At 43.4% G+C, this 9,338-nt stretch overlaps 1 long non-coding RNA gene across 1 annotated transcript; it reads right to left on the bottom strand.

Annotated features, from left to right (window-relative positions):
• Positions 1-1,083: 1,083 nt before the first annotated feature.
• On the bottom strand, positions 1,084-9,134 carry LOC309516443. The gene is made up of 2 exons (XR_014212926.1): positions 9,044-9,134; positions 1,084-1,845 (listed from the first exon to the last, which is right to left on the bottom strand). It is a non-coding gene; the product is annotated as an uncharacterized lncRNA (long non-coding RNA).
• Between the last annotated feature and the right edge of the window lie 204 nt (positions 9,135-9,338).

The following is a 9,338-nucleotide window of genomic DNA, read 5'->3' as shown; positions in this document are numbered from 1 at the left end:
CTGTCTTTATTTTTCTGTGTTGTGGTTTTCTGGGGAGTTGGGCGATAGTAGTGCAAGCGACTCTGTTCCTTTTCTGCATTCAATATTTTATCTGGTGACGACTGAACTAGGTCCATTTAAAATTGGCTCACTGGGTGACTGCCATGGAATGAACAGAAAAGCTTCAGATAGCAAATGGCTGAAGCAGCTAGATTTAAGTTTCCTGACACAATTATTTTTTAAAGTGATATACACCTCTTTTGAGGTAGGCCATTGTGCTCCATCTTTTGTATCACCAGCTCCCATTTATATCTAAGCTATATGTTACAGCATGGCAGAGCTGCATGAAGAGGAAATATTTTCCTGCGGAGGATATTCCTCTACCATTGATCTGCCGTATACACAGATGAATTCCCATGCACGTTGCTTATATAACAAAGGACCTAATTCAGTCACATAAATGTACAGTATGTATAGACAGTCTAAATTAAATCATCACCAGCTGCCTATATTGAGACTTACTCCCGGGCCCTGGACTTTCTTTTCCCTTCCTCCCTCCCTTCCACATGCTCACACTGTTGGACTCGCTGAGATTTCTAAGAATTTGAGTATTAGCTGTTGCACACAGTTAATATAGAATATATTGCAAGGAGCCAAGTGAGATAGCTCTGGGGTTATGAGACCATGTAGAAAAAGATCAACCTGTATCATGGATTTGAGTCTGTTCATAACTTTAATAACATAGGACATTGTATTCCATAATCCATGGTGCGGCTGTTCTGCTGTAAAAGGCAGAGGAAACAGTGTGTTGCAAGCACAACATGAACTTTCCAAATATTGTGTTGTGAAATGGACACTGCAAGCCTATGTGTTTTTGTTCAGAACTAAGTCCCACTGAGTGTGCATAAGTTCACAACCCCAATTAGTTACGCGCTCTCTCTCCCTCTCTCTCTCTCTCTCTCTCTCTCTTTTACACACACACACAGAATTTCTGGGGTAGATTCTCCTAGAGACAATGGGAGCGCAGATTTTGAGGGGGATGTTTTTAACTGTCACTTGGTAGCAGACATTGGGAAGATAGGGAACAATGCAAGAGACTCAAGCTGTGTTCACATTCCCATTTAATGTGCACTCACACTGTTTCACATGATGTTATCCAAAATGCATATGTACCCTGTGCTTTGTTACCACTGTTTGATGTGTTGCTCCTCAAACCAGCTTCGCGTCCACTGGAGTCCAAAAACCATTCCTAATTTGTCTCTAGCCAAGGTGTGAACACCTTTGCACTGGGGAAACACACCCCTGCCTGTCAATGCCTCCTGGTGTGCGATGACTGGCACTCGTCTCTCTTGGGAGACAATGGAAGAGTGTGGCTTTGGAGGTGAAGTCAAACCTTCGGAGAGTTGCAGCGCCTGCTGTGGCTGTTAAGACTGATACGGGAGAGACATGTTGTGTTGATACAGGAGAGATGTGTTGTGTTGCCCCTGGGTCAGATGAAGGCATTCTGTTGTGCTGCTGTCATTCCTCCTCTGGTCCCTGCGATGGATACATGACCTGACTTTCTCCAGCCACTGTGGTCAACTTGTAAGGGGTTTCCAAACAGAGGGGTTGATGTTGCCAGCCATCATGTTTACAGATATCTTTGTAATGCAGAGCCTGAAGCCATCTCCCTTGGGGATGCTGACATCTTCCATCCTGTGGACATGACCAAGCCAAGGTAGACATCAATGAGACAGGAGTGGGAATGTTGGCTTGGGAGAGAGCACATCTTTGTTTGAGACTCTGTCCAGCCACGTGATGCCCAATATCCTCCTGACAGGTGTATGTGGGATGAATTGAATTGAAGCCATGGGACGTGGGGAAGAGCTGCAAAACACACCAGAAAAACAACTTTGCTGGTGATGTGAGCTTACAGAGAACTGACAATTCATTTGGCAAACTGTGAGGCATCTTCCTTTGGCATATATGGAGTATGTGAAACAGGGTCGTTTACCTTTTTTGACCAAGGCTGCTGGGACTGTCAGACACAGCATAGGAGGACTGTCTCCTTTCTCACCCTCAACCACAAAGTACAAGTGACAGCATTTACATGATGGGACCCTTGGCCAGTATCAATGGCCAGGCAAAATGCCCAGCCTTTGCCAGGGTGTGCTGCCAGTCATTTTGGCTCATTTTTCCTTACAGCTTAGGTATATGCAAATCAAACCTTCAGCAGGGATTCAATAAAGCCTGGTGTGCTTCACATCATATTACAGGAGCAGTGAATGACACAGCAAGTGATGGACACACATAAAAGGAAAACAGGATGGCATGTATTGGCCTGGCATGTATTGAAAAAAGGCAGAATGCGAGAGAGAGAGAGAGAGAGAGAGAGAGAGAGAGAGAGAGAGAGAGAGAAAGAATGTTTTGGAATCATCTAGCTGCTGAGCAGCAATTTAGATTCAAAGAAGCATGACAGTAAGGCTATTTAGGGCTGTCATATTTCAAGAAGTAAAAATCCAGACTGTTGTTGACCCACAAACTTGCTGAGCTTTTTTTTTGCCCGAACATGAGTTGCCGGCACAAAAAAACAGAGCCACGTGCACCTGAGCGTGATACAGAGCCAGAGCCTGAATCTGAGCTACCCATGCCCATATATATATATATATATATATATATATATATATATATATATGCAGGTTTTGGTGTCTTCGGGTGTCTTCCCGTGTAAGAGTCGGGGTGTCTGGGCGACGTTTCGACGAGGTCTCACTCGTCATCTTCAGGCTGGTGCTTTCGGCTTCTTGTTACTGGAACAGAGCAGAATCTGGTGTTTGAGTTCCTATAAATACTGTTGAGGGGTGTATAGGAACTCAAACACCAGATTCTGCTCTGTTCCAGTAACAAGAAGCCGAAAGCACCAGCCTGAAGATGACGAGTGAGACCTCGTCGAAACGTCGCCCAGACACCCCGACTCTTACACGGGAAGACACCCGAAGACACCAAAACCTGCATTCCTGTACCCGTGAAAATCTACGAAAGCATATATATATATATATATATACCGTATTTTTTGCACCATAACACTCACTTTTTTCCTCCTAAAAAGTAAGGGGAAATGTCTGTGCGTGTTATGGAGGGAATGCCTACAGGTGGCATGCCTACGGATTTTCCTCCTCTAAAAACTACGTGCGTGTTATGGTCGGGTGCGTGTTATAGAGCGAAAAATACGGTATATATACACACACACCCTGGATGGCCAGGTTCCTCCTCCCCAAAAGAGGACATGTCCGGGATTTCCCGGACTTATGGCAACCCTAATTCTGGTATCATATAAAAACATCTTGCTGGTCAACAGATGCTGTGTGGTATGACGATAAAAGTAAAAGTTTTATTTTTGGAATTAATAAGAAGCATGCCAAAATATAACTGAACAGTTGGGGTGAGAGAAAAATGCATAAGAAACCCTCCGCTGGCAGGGCTGCCGAGAGGTTGGTGCAGGATGTACTGAGTGCACAGCCATTGGGAGTCCCCGGATGCTGGACTTTTAATTTCATTATTTTTTAAATTTATTTATTTATTTAGAAAAGGTAGGTTGGCCTCCTAGAAAAAAAGTTATGAAGCAAAATGTGCAGGAACCCTACCTAAGCAATTTCTGTGGAATGTGCCAGTCTGGCTGCTCCCATGTGTGTTTTTTTTACCTCATGAGTGAAGTCAAAGTTGACAAGTGTGCCATTTAGACAGCAGGTGACATGAATCCTAAAGAGCTGCTGTTTTCCCCTCCCCTTTAGTGAACATTTCCTGCTTCTGTCTCATTTTCTAGTCCTTGGAATCTTCAAAGTTTGCCCTTCCTTTTCCCCCTGGCAGTCATGACACATCTTTCCTGTTGTGGATTCCCCTGAGATCAGGTACTCTGGTAAGTTATTTTCTGCAGTTATTTTCTACACAACAAGAGCAGGTGCACATTAAAGAGCCCCGCCCCACCTGACCTCTGCTATGGCAAATGCAGGATTGTATAGAAATGCATATGATACAAATCATATGCAAATTTATGCAAATTGGTGTCCCCATTTGCAAATGGGTTGGAGGATGCAAACCACATGCACAATACTGGAGACTTCTCTTGGCACCCCTACTTGTTGGATCTGACTAAAAGCCCAGCTTCCCGTGCCCACAGTGGCTAAGCAGATTCCCATGAAAAATACTATCAACAACCTCCATCTAAAATGTTGACAGTTGTTTTTTTAAAAAAATCATACCAAATTTTTAATATTTGCCATGTTTAAATGTAGCAGACTGTTGTTTTAAGGTGATGGAAGTGGCTGCTCCCCATTTACTGGTTCAATACATCTTGACTGTGCTTTTCATTCGTTCAGTGGTTTGTTCAGGTTGTTGTAAATGCAATTTGTTTGACAGCTCTGAAAAATTATTTATTACACTTGAAGGCAATAGTCAGATGCCACACTTAAATTCAATCCTGTTTTGTTTTTGCACTTCTTACATCTATAATTTAAATGCAAAACTGATGTTGGCTTGAATGTACATTTGATTTCTCAATGGCTCTCTCCCATTTTCTGTTCCGGATGACACGTTTCACGTTGGAAACTCCTTGTCATTCTCCCCCCCTCCACTTATGACTTGGAATATGTTTTAAAAGAATGTAATTTAGTTTGGAAAGTGGAAGAGCGCCATTGAGGAATCAAAAGCACATTCTAGCCACCCTCCGTTTTACATTTAAATTATAGATGTGAGAAGCGCAAAGAAACAAAAAACAAACAAAAAAACCCCAACCCAAATTTAAATGTGGCGTCTGACTACTAAACACAGCCGCCAGCGTTAATGGAGTGACTGCAATTTATCAGTATGTTGATGGCACACAGCTTCACTGGAATCAGGAGAGGCCATGAAGGTGTCGCTATCTACATGGTGTATCTACATGGTGCCTAGGGAACAACTTGCACCTTAATATCAGCAAGGCAAAGGAGATGGTTTGGACTTTTGGAGGAAGAGAGGAGAACTAGTCCCGCTGTACATCGGGGAGGGCTGTGTGGAGAAAGTCTCTTCCTTTAAATTCCTAGGAGTTTATCTCAGTGAAGACCTTACTTGGAAAATCAATACAACCCAGGTGGTTAAGAAAGCCCAACAGAGACTCCATCTCCTCGGAGTATTGCAAAAGAATGATGTCAATCAACATTTGATGATCTCCTTCTATCAGTCCACAATAGAAAGTGTCCTTTCATACTGCATCACAGTGTGGTACGCTGGTTTGACATCAACTGATAGGAAGTGCCTACAGAGGGTGGGGAATACAGCACAAGATATTATGGGCTGTCCCGTGAATCTGCTGGATGACATCGAGGAAGAACATTGCCTCAGGAGAGTGAGGAAAATTCTCAGGGATGATTCACACCCTGGCCAGCACTTTCTTGATCTCCTGCCCTCAGGCAGAAGATATAGAAGCATGATTAGTCGCACCAACAGGGTAAAGAACAGCTTCTATCCTTGGGCTGTGAGGCTGCTGAATGAAAAGATAACAACAGGGCAACTGACTTTCGGGTTTAATAATAATAATAATTTATTACGGCCGTAGGCCCATACAGATAAAAACAAGACATAAATAACAGCTTGTGCACGTGGGAAAAAACAGCCGCTAAAACACTACTATAACAATAAAATACTATAAGATGGAATGGCATACTACGCCTTAATTAGCTTGTGGTGCTCCTTGGCAACGCTTTTGGGTAAGGACAGCGACCAGGAACCTAGCCACTTTCAGGGTCGTGTGGGTATCATTATCCTGCAAGATTTGGGCAAGGTGGAATTTTGGTGGGGTACCCTCTAGTTTCTGTATGATTGATCCCAACAAATTTGCCCGTGGCACCTTGAATAAGGGGCAAGTGAACATAATGTGCTGAAGCGACTCCGGCGTCTCCTTATCACATTCGCTGTTAGGCTGCTGAATGAAAAGATAACAACAGGGCAACTGACTTTTGGGTTTGGTGGGTGTGCGTCAGTAAACGAGGGGAATTAAGACTAAGAGAGCTGAGTGGGGGGTGCTTGTGTAATATCACTGTATACAAGTTGGACAAGTGACAATAAAGTATTTCAATTTCAATTTCACAGGTGTCTAGAGGCACTGGTGGACTGGATGGGGGCCACTAAACTGAGACTGAATCTTGATATGATGGAAGTTCTGAGAGTGTATGACACCCTTGTCTGGGAATTAGGTGTATGTTATATGTGCTGTTACATGAAGGATCAGGTTCATAGTTTGGGAGTACTCCTGGATTCCACCTTGTCACTGATGTCTCGTGTGTCTTCTGTTTATGCCCAGATTAGCCTGTCCTACCTGAAGGAGAGTCTCCACCCCCATCGTTCAGCCTGGACACTGAGGCCCAGCTCTGAGGGGGCCTTCTGGCAGTTCCCTCACTGTGAGAGATGAGGTTACAGGGAACCAGGCAGGGGGCCTTCTTGGTGGTGGCGCCCGCCCTGTGGAACGCTCTCCCATCAGATGTCAAGGAAATAAACAACTATCTGACTTTGAGAAGACATCTGAACGCAGCCCTGTATGGGGAAGTTTTTAATGTTCGATGTTTTATCGTGTTTTTAATATTCTGTTGGGAACGCCCAGATGGGCAGGGTATAAATTATTATTATTATTATTATTATTATTATTATTATTATTATTAGTCCTGCATCAACAGAAGTCTAGTGTACTGATCAAGGGAGGTAATAGTCCCACTCTATTTAGCCTTGGCCAGACCACACCTGGAGTCCCAAGACCAGTTCTGGGCACAACGATTTAAGATGGATATTGTCAAGCTGGAAGATGTGCAGAGGAAGATGACCAAAGTGATAAAGGGTCTGGAAACCAAGCCTTATGAGGAATGGTTGAAGGAGCTGGGCAAGCTTAGCTTGGAACAGAGGAGACTGAGAAGAGGTATGATCGCCATCTTCAAATATATAAAGGGTTTTCACATGGAAGGTGGAGGAAGTTTTTCTTCCTCCTGCTAGGACCTGAACCAATTGATTCAAATTACAAGAAAGGAGATTCTGACTAAATACCAGGAAGAACTAAGAGCTGTTTGACCTAAAATCTCCTTCCCCATCACCAAGCATTTTGGACCCTACGATGGGCAGTGGCAACACCACTGTGGGCTGCCTTTTCAGTACTGGTTCCCCAGTTGTGGAATGCTCTCCTTAGAGAGCCACGTCTGTCTCCATCATTATGAACTTTCAAGATGAACCTGAAAACATTCCTGTTGACCCAGGTATTTGGTAGCTGAAGAATAACGTTCCTCGCAACTTAAAAGATCACCGGATGGAATTATGCTCTTAACCAGGGGTCAGCAACCTTTTTCAGCAGGGGGCCAGTCCACTGTCCCTCAGACCTTGTGGGGGGCCGGACTATATTTTTTTGGGGGGGGAATGAACGAATTCTTATGCCCCACAAATAACCCAGAGATGCATTTTAAATAAAAGGACACATTCTACTCATGTAAAAACGCGCTGATTCCCGAAGCATCCATGGGCCGGATTGAGAAGGTGATTGGGCCGGATCCAGCCCATGGGCCTTAGGTTGGCTACCCCTGCTTTTAACTGTAAATGCTTTTAGAAGGTTTTAACTGTTTCTGTTTTCACTGTGTTAGAACAATTCGCTTTGTTTTTTAATTATGGATCTGCTTGCCACCCTGGGTTCCCTAGGGAGGAAGGGCAGGATATAAATTCAATATCAAAAATAAATCCACAGTCATAAAAGTTTGATTATGAACTGAGTGTCCTCCATTCAATACCATGCATTTCAGCACTAAAATCTTCTTTTTGCCAGGAACAATTTTCTGTTCATTAGAACTATTAGAACTGTTGTTGATGCCTGTTTGGTACAATTCAAACAGGATGATGAGCAGATTGTGCTTGTCCTTCTTATATTTCATTGATCTTTTTTTCAAAAGCTCTGTGGTATGTGTAAAAATACAGATTGGAGATACCCACAGTTTTGCTGCCTTGAGCAGAATGAGGAGAAAATAGCTTACTTCAAAATTCTGGGGGAAATTTCTGAAGGTCTCGGATGGGCACAGCCCAGGGCAAGCCTCGAAGAAGAAGAAGAAGAAGAAGAAGAAGAAGAAGAAGAAGAAGAAGAAGAATTATTATTTATTATTTATACCCCGCCCATCTGGCTGGGTTTCCCCAGCCACTCTGGGCGGCTCCCAATCAAATATTAAAAACACAATACAGGATTAAATAAATAAAATAAAATAAAGGAATTACTTTTGCCCCTGTGAAAGCACATCAACTTTGAAGTCTATCAGTCCTGCAATTCCATATATTATGTTCATTGTCGATAGTGGAAGGAATAAAATTTGAGTAATACAGAGGATTCAGAGTGTCTCAGAAATGGCAACTTGGACCAACAGCGAAACCCCATTGAGATCAATCTACTTTTGTTAGAAGCTTAGAAGAGGTGAAATAAAGTGCTTCTTCATGCAGCACATAAGTCAAACTTTGAAACTCACACCTCCAGGAGGCCACCAACTTGAGTGGCTTTTAAAAAGGATTGTACACTTTCATGGCAGAGAGGGCTTCCAATGACTTCTAGTTGTGATGGCTGTCCTCAACCACCACAGTTGGAGCCAGCACTGCTCCAAATACCAGTTGCTGGAGACCACGAGACGTGAGAGATGTGCTCCTACCGGCATCTGGTTGGCTGCTGTGAGGACAGGATACTGGACAAGATGGGCCATTGGCCTGATCCAGCAGCCTGCTCTTATGTCCCTATGCTTAAGTGTGAAGAAGATGGCAGCACAACCACCATCAAGCCAAGGCAGAAACTGTTTGCAGCACTCTGTTTTGGAGTAAAGTGAAAACCTAGCACATAAAACCCTTAAGACAAATTTCCCCTCACAGTTTCTCATGTTGCTACATGCCAGACACTCCTGCTTTGTGACATAGTTGTGATGTATCAATGATGCTGTTGAAAAATGTATTGTGGGAAATGAAGTCTTGAACGTTCACGTAACCCCATGCTCAGGGTTGCTACTCTTTCTGTGCTTGATCCTTGTTGCAACAAATAAAGATCAGGTCTACTGACCGCTGTTTTGCTTTGGTAACTTGGCTGGAGACTCCTTCTTTTGCTGACCGGAGAAACCCAGGATTTTTTTCTTATCAGTTGGGACCTATCCACCCTAGGAAGACAGACAGACAGATTAAAATTCAGTTTGGCCATGAGTTTGAACTCACTACAGACCCCAAATGATCAAACAACTTTGGAGACAAGTGAGTGCTTTTTTCTGGGGGTACTCAAGGGTATGGAGTCCCAGCACATTTTTTCTAGAAGAAAAGCAGTACTGACGGTACTTAATTATATTATAGAAGAGTATAAACCT

This window comes from Podarcis vaucheri, assembly GCF_965113315.1.
Source record: "Podarcis vaucheri genome assembly, chromosome: 13".
Classification (NCBI taxonomy): domain Eukaryota; kingdom Metazoa; phylum Chordata; class Lepidosauria; order Squamata; family Lacertidae; genus Podarcis; species Podarcis vaucheri.
The sequence above is the reverse complement of the archived record's forward strand: the minus strand, read 5'-3'. Positions and strand labels throughout refer to the sequence as shown.